Here is a 15,862-nt window from a genome sequence, read left to right as displayed (position 1 = left end):
GAGTTTATCCCGGACAGACAGACAGACAGGCGTAGCTCTTTATGTATATAGATGTGTTTTTCATTCTCTTATTTTGCCATGCCTTACCCTGCCTTCTATTTGCACATGATTTCAATCCATTACTGCTGACTTTACTAAATCTGTCACAGTGTGACAACACCTTTAGAAAGTTGTACACCAGACTCTGGGTTGCAGTACAAGGTCATTTGCCCGCTTCTTCACCCCAGGCTAAGTGGATGGATACTGAGTTGAGATGAACCCTTGTTTGAATGTGGACATTTAGACACATGCTTTTTCTATCACACACACACACACACACACACACACACACACACACACACACACACACACACACACACACACACACACACACACACACACACACACAGTTCTATCTGTACAAATACAGCAATCCAATTTCAGATTTCTAGCAGATTTTAGTGAACCCACAATATTTTTATATTTCAGTTCCCCGTAGTTATTTTCTTGTCTTTCATAAACAGTGTTTAATGTCTGAATGGGCAGTGTGGGGGTCACAGAAAGTGGACTGTGTTATGATGTATGCACTTAAGAATAACAACAAATCTGGACTACTGTTAATTTTCCAATTTGTTCATTGTCATACAACTGACCTTTCAGGCATAATTATCCCATTCAGATGTGGCATTTTTATTCATTGATAAGTTATGACAAATTACATCTCCAACAGCTCTGTGACTTAGCCACATGAGTGAACACTGACTCAACAAAGTGACACAATAAAAGCAAACCAATCAAATATGTTCAAGTATAAGTGGTTAATGTGAGACGACACAAATGCTCATATTGCCATGTGAATGAAAAAACAAAACAAAACAAAAAAAAAAAACCCAACAACATTAAAAAGCGAAATCTGGTCACACTGAACTGATTTTAGACAAGAACAGCTGTGAGGAAAATGAACATTTAAAAGATATATTGGATATGCTGGACATTTTAACATAAATAAAAAACAAATACTGTGATTAAAAAACTCTTATAACAGATCATCATAAACTTGGAAGTCAATCATCCTTGAAGTATTTTTTTGTTGTAAAGGAAGAATATTTCTACCACAGCATAAATGCCACTTTTGTAAATTTTGACCACATGTACCACATTTAATCCCAATCAGTACCCCTAGTTTCCAAGCAGAATCCAGAAGTTTATTTATTGATATATTTTCTACACTGTTACAATTACTCAGCTGAACATTTATGGAGCTGTAACCTATATACGAGGTCTATTAGAAAAGTATCCGACCTTATTATTTTTTTCAAAAACCATATGGATTTGAATCACGTGTGATTGCATCAGACAAGCTTGAACCTTTGTGCACATGCGTGAGTTTTTACACGCCTGTCGGTTGCGTCATTCGCCTGTGAGCAGGCTTTGAGTGAGGAGTGGTCCACCCCCTCGGCGGATTTTCATTGTCAGGAAACGGTGGAATGATTTGGTCTTTTTTTCCAATAGAATTTTTTCAGAAACTGTTAGAGACTGGCAGCTGGAAACCATTAGAAAAATTTATCTGGCTTTCGGTGAAAATTTTACGGGCTTCATAGAGAATAAGGACTATTACTACAGCTTTAAGGATGGCTTTAAGGACGCTCGGCGTGAGGCTTCATCACGGCGTTGCTTTGCGACGCGCGGAATTCCTCCGCACGTCTGTCTCAATGTGCCGAAAAAGTGCTGATGTTTACATCTTTTCACAATTCTTGTGCTAGTCAGACGACGTCCCAGATAAAACACAGCGTCCAGTTTGGAAATGAACGGCACATTCCACTGTTACAGGAGTTTTTGTCATGGAAAGAGGAGCGGAGGCTTCGCGCGTCGCGGCGGTGCCGCATGGCACACAGCAACGCCATGACGAAGCCTCACGGGACATGTTCTGGCATGTCCAGGCACATCCACAATTTCTCGGATAATCACTCGATGGATAAACCACCGACAGCTGTCTGAACACCATCTCAAAGCCGTCCTGTGAGACCAAAACGGAGGTGTTCCTTTGTCTCGCTCCATCAGCAAATCGGTCGTGACGCGCAAAGCCTCCGCTCGGCTTTCCATGAAAAAATCTCTTGTTAAAAGTGAAATCTGCTGGAAAATGGCTGATGTCCAGCTCTTGTGATAACCAGAGAAAGTGCACACGACGGTCTCGGATCCACAGAGCCATCCGTTTAGAAATGATCCGGTGGTTTGTAGCTCTCGATGGCGGCAAGGAGCGCGGCGCACCGAGCGTCCTTAAAGCCGTCCTTAACACTGGGATTACCAGCATTTTTACACTACTCCTCTATCTACCAAGTGCTGCCAAATGGCAGCACTACACTACTCCTGTATCTACCAAGCGCTGCCAAATGGCAGCACTGGGGTACTTTACATCTCATTAGGCCACATTTTGTTATGTACATGGGGGCCATTAGATCAGAATGTGCAAGTGCTGGAAAGCCAGCTCACAACACATACTCACTCTGTTGACTGAGAGACGCAGAGATGGCTAAGCTTTATAGCACAGAGCATATAAGATATTTTGGACATCCAGTGTGGGCAGCAAAGTACTGTGCATATGACAATAAAGCTTTGAATCTTGGATCTAAATTTCTTCTACTAAGTGTTGTGTTTTTTGTAACAAGTTCACAGAAAGGAGATGTGGCAGTGCCAGGTGCGTTCAAACAAACTAGGTCAAATGTCACCTGGTAACAATAGAAATAATAAGAATATAGAAATAACAAAACATTAGCATAATAACTATTGAAGTAATAGTGGTACAAATATCATTCCTAAAGCTATGGGTATGTCTTTATGGTCAAAGAATCTGATAAAGTTGAAAAGTTTATTTTATTCTTTATAACTAAACATCTGTTTTTTCTTATGTACTTGGGTTCTGTCTTTAGAGTTACTTCTTACAAATGCAACTGAAACTATTTTTTATTTTGCTGACACAAAGAGGACAAATGCACAAGCTGAATAAGGTGCTACTGTGTATTAGCTCATGAAAGGGGGTCGTTGAGATGTAAATCCAGGGAGTGCCATTTGGCAGTGCCTTGGGATTTAAAGGTATAACTGCCATTTGGCAGGTCCTTGGGATTTAAAGGTATAACTGCCATTTGGCAGGTCCTTGGGAGTTCCAGTGTTAAAGCTGTCCTTAAAGCTGTAGTAACAGTCCTTATTCTCTGTGAAGCCCATAAAATTTTCACCGAAAGCCAGATAATTTTTTCTAATGGTTTCCAGCTGCCAGTCTCTAACAGTGTCTGAAAAAATTCTGATGGAAAAAAAGCCCAAATCATTCCGCCATTTCCTGACAATGAAAATCCGCCGAGGGGGTGGACCACTCCTCGCTCAAAGCCTGCTCACAGGCGAATGATGCAACCGAAAGGCGTGGAAAAACTCATGCATGCGCACGAGGGTTCAAGCTTGTCTGACGCAATCACACGTGATTCAAATCCATATAGTTTTTGAAAAAATAAAAAGCTCGGTTTCTTTTCTAATAGACCTCGTAGTTATCCTCAATTTCACTTATATTCATCAAGTTTGATAAAAGACTGTGGGGTCCATAATAGATTTGTCGAAGGGAGTCCTCTTGGACCCCAGTTTGACAGAAGCGTATCTGGTTGGACTCCAGCAAAATTTTAAGTTTAGTGCCATTTTTCATAGCTACTGATCTCTCAAAGCAGTTTTTATTTGTTATTTACATCAGAGCAAGTGCAGTGAGTAAGTGTAAGTATTGAAAAACTCAATACTTACACCTGCTAAAATTATGTTCAAATAAAAAAAATATCAAAAATCTTTCAAAATGATTTTTTTCATAAGCCAGATACTCAAGTCTTTTTTTCAAAACAGTTGCAGCATCACCCTATCAAGTTGTATGACCGAAGGCACAAATTGGAAATGACACAAAACAATCTGACACAAAAAAAATCTGCACATAGGGGAAAAAGCCACAAGCCGGACAACATTGTTGTAAAAACCTACAAACCAATCATAGATGAAGCGATCCTTTCAATCCTTGAAGGGTGCAAACCATGTGAAATAAAACTCCGCAAATTAGCATTGCTATGGACGCAACATGTTTTGGTACTCACATTTAGGTTTTAGCATTTACTCAAAAACAAGTCTGAAGGACCCAAATGACATGGTGAGATGCTGCAGAGCTTCGCTCGTCATGTCTGCTACATATACATATTATAAGCGAAGCAAGCAGCGCAAGCTCGCTCATGGTACAGGGAGTCCCAAACAGGAAGTGCCAAATTTTTAATCCACAGTGAAACAGGAAGTATCAAATGTTGATCTTGTGGGATCGCACGAGGATTCAGTGGCTAACCCTGCTCTTAAAATATACTAAGCAAACTTGATAAACTAACTGATGTGCTACTAATGAAAGTACACACCTTGACTATTCGCCCTATTGACATATCCCATAATCCCTTGCACGCCAGAGAGATGCTGCAGTCAAACAACATAGAGAATCCACATGATGACAATTGTAATTGAATATTTTACTACAAAAATGTAATTTTTTTATGCTTTTCATCACGTTAAAAAGAGACTGCTGCATGATACCCTGAAAACTTGCTAAAACAATTATAACAAATAATCCGTGTCTGTTACATTTAATCTGCGTGGAATTTAATAAACGCAAACCGAATTTCGGACATATTATATATACAAGGTCTGTTAGAAAAGTATCGGACCTTTTTATTTTTTTTCAAAAACCATATGGATTTCAATCACGTGTGATTACATCAGCCAAGCTTGAACCTTCGTGCGCATGCGTGAGTTTTTTCACGCCTGTCGGTTGCGTCATTTGCCTGTGAGCAGGCTTTGAGTGAGCACTGGTCCACCCCTCTCGTCGTTAAGGAAATGGCGGAATGATTTGGAGCTTTGCTGCATCAATTTTTTCCTGAAACTGTGAGAGACCTCCAGGTGGACACCATTCGGAAAATTAATATGGCTTTCAGGGACGATTTTATGGAGATTACACAGATTAAGTGTTGTGTGTTGGGGGGTGTGGCTGGATGTTTTGGTGTTCTTTTCTTTTCTTTGCTCCTCAGGTGGCATGGAAACTGATTTGTCTGTGGAGAATGTGCTGGCTGAAGAATCCTCACCCTCATCAACATCATGTGAAGCACCTGTGACTGGTGCTCACATGCAACCTTAAAGACTTTCAGCTGAGGCAGATAATTGGATGGCGTTCTGCTTTTAAGGCATGTGTGATTCAAGCAGAACTGCCGGGAACTCGACCTTGTGATGTTCGTTTGTGAGACGCTGAGGACCGCACCTGGGTTTGACACATCGAGCCGTGAAGCAAGGAAGGGTGAGGACACATGCTGTCAGCACACATTAAAGGTAATTAAGTATTTGACTAATTGTTGATAGTAACTTGGTGTTTTGTTACACAGTATACTTGAATTGTGATGAGAATTGTGCAGCTTGCTTCTCACTGCTGTGGCGTGCAGGATAAGTGATCCTCCACTTGTTGTGAGAAGCTGCTCATTTGCATAAAGATAAAAAGTACAGACCTGAATGTGTTGCTGATAGCGTGTGTCTTTTGAAAGATATTGTTGTAACTGCTGACTTACCTCACATCTTCTTTGCTTCACAGAGAGTCAGTTTGTCGTGTCCACCTGGGGGGTGTTTGTCTGGTGGTAGTGGGTCCAGGAGCGCCGGACTTCTCTCCTTGCGGGCGCTGGAGAGCGTGCCAGCAGTCACTCCTCCAGAAGGACGTTGGTTTTGGTTTTGTACATTTTATTTAGGCACAGGTGAAAAATAAATTGTTTTTGTTGTTGGAACCGCTTTCTGGTTATTTTTAGCGCTGGGTTCTGTCTGACGCAGGTTCGCTCCTCAATCCGCGTCGACACATAACATTAAGGAGTGCTCCAGCCGGTTTAAAGACCGCCCACAGCATCTGAGAGCGCGGCGCACTCCGAGCGCCGATCGACAGGCTCAAATCCTGCTGAAACAACCAGGTCATTTCCTACATGAAGGTTTTGTTGATCCGGGACGTTGTCTGACTTTCACAAAAAGGCAGAAGGCGTGGACATCAGCACTTTTTCGGCACATTCCACTGTTAATGGAGTTTTTTTCATGGAAAAAGAAGCGGATGAATGCGCCACCGTGCCGCTCATGGTGCGGGACAAAACCACCTCCGTGTTGGTCTCTCAGGACGGCTTTCAGGTGGCTTTCAGACGGCTTCCGGTTGCTTTTCAGTCGTGTGAATATCCAAGAAATTGAGCATGGAGGTGGTTTTGTCCCACACCATGAGCAGCACGGTGGCGCATCCATCTGCTTCTTTTTCCATGAAAAAAACTCATGAGCTTTCCATGACAAAAACTCCTGTAACAGTGGAATGTGCCATTCATTTCTAAACTGGACGCTGTCTTGATCCGGTATCTGGATCCGGAGAATTGCAGTCGTATTGTAATGATAATGTTGTGCTTATTTCTGGTTACGACGACGAACTGGAGTCAGGTCGAGACCCCGATGAGGACGACGAGCATGCAGATGAGCTTCCCTGAGACGGTTTCTGACAGTTTGTGCCAAATTCTCTGAAACGTCTTTGGAGACGGCTTATGGTAGAGAAATTAACATTCAATACACGAGCAACAGCTCTGGTTGACATTCCTGCTGTCAGCATGCCAACTGCACGCTCCCTCAAATCTTGCGACATCTGTGGCATTGTGCTGTGTGATAAAACTGGTGGCCTTTTATTGTGGGCAGTCTAAGGCACACCTGTGCACTAATCATGGTGTCTAATCAGCATCTTGATATGGCAAATTCAAATTCATTCAAATTCATCTCATACAAAATGGGAGCAAAACCAAAAGTGTTGCGTTTATATTTTTGTTGAGTGTATATATATATATATATATATATATATATATATATATATATATATATATATATATATATATATATATACGAGGGCTGTCCATGAAGTATAGGTCCTTTTTATTTTTTTCAAAAACTATATGGATTTCATTCATATGTTTTTACATCAGACATGCTTGAACCCTCGTGCGCATGCGTGAGTTTTTCCACGCCTGTCAGTGACGTCATTCACCTGTGAGCACTCCTTGTGGGAGGAGTCATCCAGCCCCTCGTCGGAATTCCTTTGTCTGAGAAGTTGCTGAGAGACTGGCGCTTTGTTTGATCAAAATTTTTTCTAAACCTGTGAGACACATCGAAGTGGACATGGTTCGAAAAATTAAGCTGGTTTTCGGTAAAAATTTTAACAGCTGATGAGAGATTTTGAGGTGATACTGTCGCTTTAAGGACTTTCCACGGTGCGAGACATCGCGCAACGCTCTAAGGCGCCATCGTCAGCCTGTTTCAAGCTTAAAACCTCCACATTTCAGGCTCTATTGATCCAGGACTTCGTGAGAGAACAGAGAAGTTTCAGAAGAAGTCGGTTTCAGCATTTTATCCGGATATTCCACTGTTAAAGGAGACTTTTTTAATGAAAGACGTGCGGGCGGATTGCAGCGTCGGCTCGCAGCCGCCGCGACGCTCCGCCACAGGAAAAACACCTCTGTTGGAAGCCTTAAGGACAAGTTGGAACATGTCCAGCTGTTAAACAATTTCTCATATACTCACTCCACTGAAAGCCATCAAAAGCCGACTGGATTTTACAAATGGTTATCAACACGGAGGTGTTTTTCCTGTGCCGCCGCACCGCGTCTTTCATTAAAAAAATCTCCTTTAACAGTGGAATATCCGGATAAAATGCTGAAACCGACTTCTTCTGAAACTTCTCTGTTCTCTCACGACGTCCTGGATCAATAGAGCCTGAAATGTGGAGGTTTTAAGCTTGAAACAGGCTGACGACGGCGCCTGAGAGCGCTGCACGACGTCTCGCACCGTGGGAAGTCCTTAAAGCGACAGTATCACCTCAAAATCTCTCATCAGCCGTTAAAATTTTTACCGAAAACCAGCTTAATTTTTCGAACCATGTCCACTTCGATGTGTCTCACAGGTTTAGAAAAAATTTTGATCAAACAAAGCGCCAGTCTCTCAGCAACTTCTCAGACAAAGGAATTCCGACGAGGGGCTGGACGACTCCTCCCACAAGGAGTGCTCACAGACGAATGACGTCACCGACAGGTGTGGAAAAACTCACGCATGCGCACGAGGGTTCAAGCATGTCTGACGTAAAAACATATGAATGAAATCCATATAGTTTTTGAAAAAAATAAAAAGGACCTATACTTTATGGACAGACCTCGTATATATATATATATATATATATATATATATATATATATATATATATATATATATATATATATATATATATATATATATGCATTTTTGATTAATGTACAAGGGTAGGCTGAAAAGTTCTAAGGCTCACTATTAACTGCATTATAGTGAGCCTTAGAACTTTTCAGCCTACCCTCATATATTTTGGTTGTTGTTTTGTGTGGACCCCAGGAAGAGTGGGGATCCTAATAAATAAACAAATAAACAAACAAACATGACATGGATTATTTGTCCCATTTGTGTTGCATTGCATTTAGAGTGTGATTTGGTTCCATTTAGAGTGCAAATTTTAGGGGTGTCGGAAAAAATCGATTCACGTCCGAATCGCGATTCTTATTTATTACGATTCTGAATCGAACCAAAATGTCCAAGAATCGATTTTTAAAAAGCATTTTTTTAAAACATTTTCTTGCTTACTCGCTGCGTGTACTGTTTGTCAGGCAACGGCTTCCGTACTACAGCATCCCCACAAGGGGGGTGTTCCGGCGTGCTTCAAACACTCGTGAGATGCAGAGTTCAGTGGCTGTAGCTTAGCATGGTGGACAAAGAGCTAATTCAGCCAGCACCCTCTTTGCTGAAGGCAAATGTTTGGGTGCATTTTGGATTTTATTATTTGCTGCGTAAGAAGTAGCTTGACATGACTTATGCAGTGTGCAAAATCTGCAAAATGAAAGTCAAGTACTTCGGAAACACTTCAAATCCGCAAGCCCACATGCTACGTCATCACCCGGAGCTAAAAGAGGGGAGCAGCGGTATCTGCCGACTACTGACCAGCACTTCGCTAAACTGCCAGTCAACTCTGAATGAGCAAAGCAGATAAGTAAATTTACATCTAGAATCACTTGATTAACCTTATAAATCTGCATTTTCTTAAACATAAACATTTTTAAGTAATATAACTATTTCTCAGAGCTCTTTGAATCGAAAATCGATTCTGAATCGAATCGTCACCCCAAGAATCGGAATCGAATTGAATCGTGAGTTGTTGAACGATTCACATCCCTAGCAAATTTGGTTCCATATGTTTGGTACGATTGCACTCTACACGTGCACACACACACGTGACCATACATGCACATGTGCACGCATACACGCTTGCGCGCACCCACACACACACACACACACACAATGAGCGTGTGTATACACACCACGCACGCACACACAAAACAAATCCACTGTACTGTAAGCCAACTGGAGGCTGTTAGCAGGAAGTTAGAATGAAAAGCTGGACTAATTTCTCTGGGTTTTTCACTGCACTGAGGAAAAAGTATTTTTTGGTAGTGCACGCATGCACAAGCACATCCCATTTGTGTGAGCGCGCACACCCGGGACAACGACACAAGTGACGATGATTTAATTGAGCTAACTGACGGTGCTAGTTCCTCAGTCCAGCCAAAAATCATGTCAGCTTTTCATCTGAACAGCTCTTCATGCACCCAGATGGCTTACAGTGGTGTGGATTTGTTTTGCGTGTGCGTGCGCACACACGTCATTTTGTGTGTGTGTGTTACAAGTAATTTTTTTTTTTTTGGAAGTACGAAGTCAGTGCACAACATCACCAGACTACATGTCACAATTTGGACTCCTACTTAAAGTTTGTGTTGGACTTCAGCAGCAGTGGAACACCAAAATGTATGTCCCTTTTCTGTTGTTTAGAAATTAATAAAATATCAAATGACAAGGATCTATTTTTGCCGTTATATAAAACAAATAATGAATGTTTTTACATTCTTTCAGCGGTATGAATATTTCATGAGGTGAAAGCTGGAACAAACCATTCAATGAGGCATTCTGCATTATATCTCAATCAAAAGTGCCTCAATCACTCTTATTTGTGACAATGAGGTGCAAACTGGCACTCTCAGTGAATACACTAAGTTTGATCCACATCTGATCTGTACTGCGGATTTAGCGGATATTTGATTCTTTTTAGCATTGAAAAGCCCTTTTGATCGAAAACGTACTTCTAACAGGACTTTGACCTTAAAAGTTTTTTCCAAGGTAAAAATTTGTGGAAACTAGTTCTGGTAGAGGTTTGCACTCTATGAGCGTGGTGCTGTAGTTTCACTCTGTGAAGCAGAGAGTTTCTAAATGTCCTACTTTAAATTGTAGGCTGGGTGGCTCAGAAACAAAGAGAAATTATATACCATACATGACAGCACCAAAAAACTCAAATAAAAGTCAGACTGATTTATATTTTAGCCTAAGGTTTCTGCTGTCAGGTCTCTGTATGGAGATGTTTCATCTGTCAAATTGTGCCTCCAACATCTTGCAAGACAGCGTTATTATCCGTTGTGCTGTAGCTTTCTATCCATATCCTCTGCAGTTCATGCCAATGTTAAACCCCCTCCAGCGACATTATTGGTGTATGCCACCTTGTCTTATGATAGTGATTTCAAGAGACAGTTTTATGGCCCCTATATTGTAGAAGGAAGTAACTCAGTGAAATCAGAGTTCAGTCTCAAATGTTTGACAACATAGAACAAAACTAAATTAATCCCAACATGTACTCCTCAGATTTTAAATATTATTTTGCAGAACTTACTGTTAATGGAAATATTCTTGTAATATAACTATTTCTATCACATAAACCCACTACTAATTCATGCACAATGCAGTTTCATGCCAGTTCATGCCATCCATGTAAATATAGAACGGAACTAAAGTAGGCCTAATTGCCGTGTCCATGATTTTTTTTTATCTGGAAAGGTAACAATGGGCTGACCTTTGATACTTTTCACAGATTTACTCCTTATAACACTTTTGTGACTTCAGCAGGGAGTATAGGTTTTATTGGCCTGTACAGATCACAGGTAACAATACAGGGTAACACTGGAATGACTGCAGGATTACTTCCAGTGCTACCCAAGCACTGGAATGGGCAGCAAGCACACACCTGCATTAAACCTATGTGGGCCTCATCTTGGATAGTCCATGCATGCCTTCGGGTCCAATATGGGTTTTTTTGGGTAAGTGGGCTGCAGTTGGCCTTGCCCACAAAAATCTCACACAGGACAACTGTGCATCAGACTGTGCCGATGGCTCCAATGTGGATTTTCTGTGTACAGCCCACCTGGGGCTTGCCTGCAGAAAACTCACACCAGCCCACCATGGGTAAGCTCTTGTGGAACCCACAGCCCTGTGGCTCTTTGCGCCCCCAATGGGGATTTTCTGTGTGTCACCCACTTCATGATGCCATCTTTTATTGTGTGTGGAATGCTTCTGGGACACTTTACTCATGTTGGTGGTGTGCAAGGTTTAATCTCCTCAAGGGTCAGTTCTTGGCCCAATTTTATTTTCTCTGTACATTAACTCTTTACCCCACTCCTGCCCAACTGTTCATACATTGATGCATGTGGATGATGTAGTCATTTTTGCACCGTCGCAAAACATCCAAGAAGCCTCACGCATTTTGACATCCATTTTATCCAATGTCCAGGTCTGGCTTACTAAATCATGCCTCATCCATCTATCCATTTTCTTCCGCTTTATCCGGAGTCGGGTCGCGGGGGCAGCAGCTCAAGCAAAGCCGCCCAAACCTCCCGATCCCCACACACACACCTCCCCCAGCTCCTCCGGGGGAACCCCAAAGCGTTCCCAAGCCAGCTGAGAGATGTAGTACCTCCAGCGTGTCCTGGGTCTTCCCCGGGGCCTCCTCCCGATGGGACGTTGCCCGGAACACCTCTCCAGAAAGGCGTCCAGGGGGCATCCAGAAAAGATGCTCGAGCCACCTCAACTGGCTCCTTTCGATGTGGAGGAGCAGCGGCTCAACTCCGACTCCATCCATCCTACTCCAACTCTGACTCCATGCTGAACTAAAAAAAAAAAAAAAAAAAACAGTCAGCATGGTGTTCACCAAATGATTTTTAAATTTAATGCAGTCGGGCATTTGTTTAAATGGTAATGAATTGGAGTTGGTTTCTGAGATCAAATATCTTGGAGTCATACTTGATTCTACCTTGGCCTTTAAGAGATAGGTCAAAAAGGTGGTGAAAGCCATTAAATTTATTATGTATAATTTTAAGCATATCAGGCACAGCCTGACGACGAATGCAGCCAGGACATTTCTATACTCAATGATATTCAGTCACATTGAATACTGTCTAACCAGCTGATCTTTCACATGTGCCTCAACTCTCAAGCCCCTTGAGTCCTTGTATAAGGCATGGTTAAAATATTTGACAAAAACCGCAATCATATCACTATAATGTTTTAGATAAACTTTTCTTTTTTCTTTTTTTTTTTTTTGAGTTTTGAAGCTTGCTAAGTCTTCAAAACATTAAACGGCCTAGCCCCACCCCCTTTGGGTTACTTTATCAAATGCTGCTCCTTTTTTTTTTTTTTTAAATTAATTTATTTATTTCATTCATTTAAAAAAAAAAAAAAACAGAAAAGCAGAAATAAAGCATCTCCATTACCAGAATGAAAAGGAGCAGAGAGAAGAACAAGTCTTATATTTTCTGCCCCTTTTTACAATACAATCTTTCAATATCCAGCGTAATTTTTCAACATTATTTAACAGATTGTATTTCTTTAACTTGTCACATACCACTGACTTATTTCATAATTATGACCATTATTAAATAGATTACATCTCATTTTTAAACTTAAAACATTTAATACATTATTAACAAATTACATTTTTTTTAACTTCCTTACAGCCCACTAACTTATTTTATAGTTTCATACTTACTTAATACATCTAGTTTAATACGTTTTTTAAATAATTTAAGCGACCTTAATTCTTTAATTTCTTTGTTGAGATTGTTCCATAATTTTACACCATTTACTGCAATACTCCGTTCTTTTACTCTGGTTCTGTATCTTGGTTTTCTAAAGACTTCTATTCCTTTCAGTTTATAACTACTTACTCTTTTCTCAAACATATTTTGAATGTTTGTTTGTAAAGTATTTTTATTTGCTTGGTACATTGTTTGTAATATTTTCAAATCGACCAAATCACGAAATTTAAGTACCCTGTACTTAATGAACAATGGATTAGATGGATCTCTAAAACCACTGTTGCTAATCACCCTTAAAACCCTTTTCTGCAGAATAAACAAAGGTTGTATATAAGTTGTATATGTTGATCCCCAGATTTCTACACAATAAGTTAAATATGGGAAAATCAATTAATTGTACAATGTTAATAAACCATAACTATTTAATGAATATTTTACTTTATGCAAAACAGCAATGGCTTTCGCTATTTTTCCTTTTATGTAATTTATGTGTGACTTCCATGTAAGATCTTCATCAATTATGACTCCTAAAAATTTCATTTCTTTTACCCTTTGTATATCCATTCCATCTATTTGTAATGACACGTTATTTTTTTTTGCTCTGTCATTAAACAATATGAAATTTGTCTTATTAATATTTAGTGACAGTCTGTTTATATCAAACCAATGCTTAACCTTTTCCAATTCTATTTTTATCACTTGTGCTACTTCCTGTATATCTGATCCAGAGTAAAACAGCGTTGTATCATCAGCAAATAAAATGCTACCAAGCACATTAGATACATTCACAAAATCATTGATATACAAAATAAACAGTTTGGGTCCAAGTACTGATCCTTGTGGTACTCCATAAGCAATGTTACACAATTCTGATTTGATATTATTTATCTGAACAAACTGTTTTCTGTTTTCCAAGTAGCTTTTTACCCACTGATGTGCAACACCTCTTATTCCATATTGTTGTAACTTGTGAAGCAATCTTGAGTGGTCAATAACATCAAAAGCTTTTTTCAAGTCAATAAAAATACTTACAAAATAATCCTTATTTTCTATTGTTGTTGATATTTTCTCTATTAATTCCATAATTGCCATAGCTGTCGAATGTTTTGTTCTGAATCCATACTGAGCATTATTTAAAATATGATGTTTCTCAGTGAATTTATCCAACCTTGTCACAAAAACTTTTTCCATAATTTTAGAAAACTGTGGAAGCAATGATACTGGCCTGTAATTAGAGAATTTATGTTTGTCTCCATTTTTATATAATGGGACTACCTTGGCAATTTTCATTTCATCTGGAAAAATCCCTGTTGACAGAGACAGATTGCAAATATAAGTAAATGGTTCAATAACAGTTTCTATTATACTTTTTACAGTCATCATGTCTAAATCTTCATGGTCAGTTGATCTTTTGCTTACACAGTTTTTTTTACAATATTTCTTATTTCATCTTTTTCCACATTGTCCAGGAAAATACTATTGACCGTATTTACAAGTGTATGTAATGTATCTTCTACTATTGGTTTATTTCCCACCAGACTTGATCCTACATTTGAAAAATAATCATTAAACCCATTTGCCACTTCTTTTATGTCATATATCTCTTTATTTTCTTTGACAAAGTAATTTGGAAAAGTTGCTTTCGCTCCATCACTTTCAATCACACTTTTTATAATTCCCCATGTTGCCCTCATATTATCTTTATTCTTATTTAATTGTTCACTATAATAATCTTTTTTTTTTGTTTCCTAATTATTGTCAGTAGTTTATTTTTATATTTTTTGTATCTGTGTTCTGTTTCCTTTGTTTGCATTTTTAAAAAGCACCTGTATAAACAGTTTTTCTTTGCACAAGCATTTTTTATTCCCTTTGTCAGCCATGGTTTATTTACTCTTTTCTTACTAATTTCTATTAATTTACAGTTTTTATTATATGATTTCATCAATATTTTCATAAATGAGTTATATGCTACATTAACATCACTGACATAAACTTCTTCCCAAGTTTATAACAGTTTTTTTCTTGTACCTATTTTTATATTTAAATATTGAAAAGACTGGTAAATGATCACTAACATCTGTCATCAAGATCCCATTCCTGATAATTTCATCTGTTCTATTTGTAAATATATTGTCGATTACCGTTGCACTTTGCGATGTGATTCTGGTTGGTTTTGTTATCAAGTGGAATAACCCCAAACTATACATTGAATTCACAAAATCACTTATTCTTTGGCAACTGGAGCTCTCTATGTTGATGTTAAAGTCTCCACATATAAAAAGCATTTTGTTTTTAATTTGATGGAATAGCTCTATTATTCTATCTGTAAATTTCACAACACAAGTGTCTGGTGCTCTGTATACACAACTGATTAAAATATTTTTAGATGTTTCATGTACAAGTTCCACTGTTACAATTTCTATGATGTCATCCACAGTTGTCATTTCTTCTACAATTGTACATATCAGATCTATCATATCATATCATATCAGATATCAGCCTTTATGTACAGAGCAACACCACCGCCCCTTTTATCTCTTCTGTTCACAAAATACAGCTCATATCCCTCTATTTGAACATCAGTCATGAGATCATCATTAAGCCAAGATTCAGTGATTGCAACAATATTAAATTTATTTTTAAACTGATTTAAATAATCTTTTATTTGCGACATTTTACAATACAAGCTTCGACTGTTTATATGTAAGAGTGACAGGGTATCTTCTGCAATTTTTTCACTATTTAGCTGTTCTACCGTATAATACTCGCAACCAATCATTTTTAAGTCAAATATACTTTCATCAATATTAGTGTCTATGTCATATATTTTATCATCTGTTTCCATGTTT

The sequence above is a fragment of the Thalassophryne amazonica genome, chromosome 9 (assembly GCF_902500255.1).
Source record: "Thalassophryne amazonica chromosome 9, fThaAma1.1, whole genome shotgun sequence".
In the NCBI taxonomy this organism is placed as follows: Eukaryota; Metazoa; Chordata; class Actinopteri; order Batrachoidiformes; family Batrachoididae; genus Thalassophryne; species Thalassophryne amazonica.
This window is presented reverse-complemented; position numbering follows the sequence as displayed.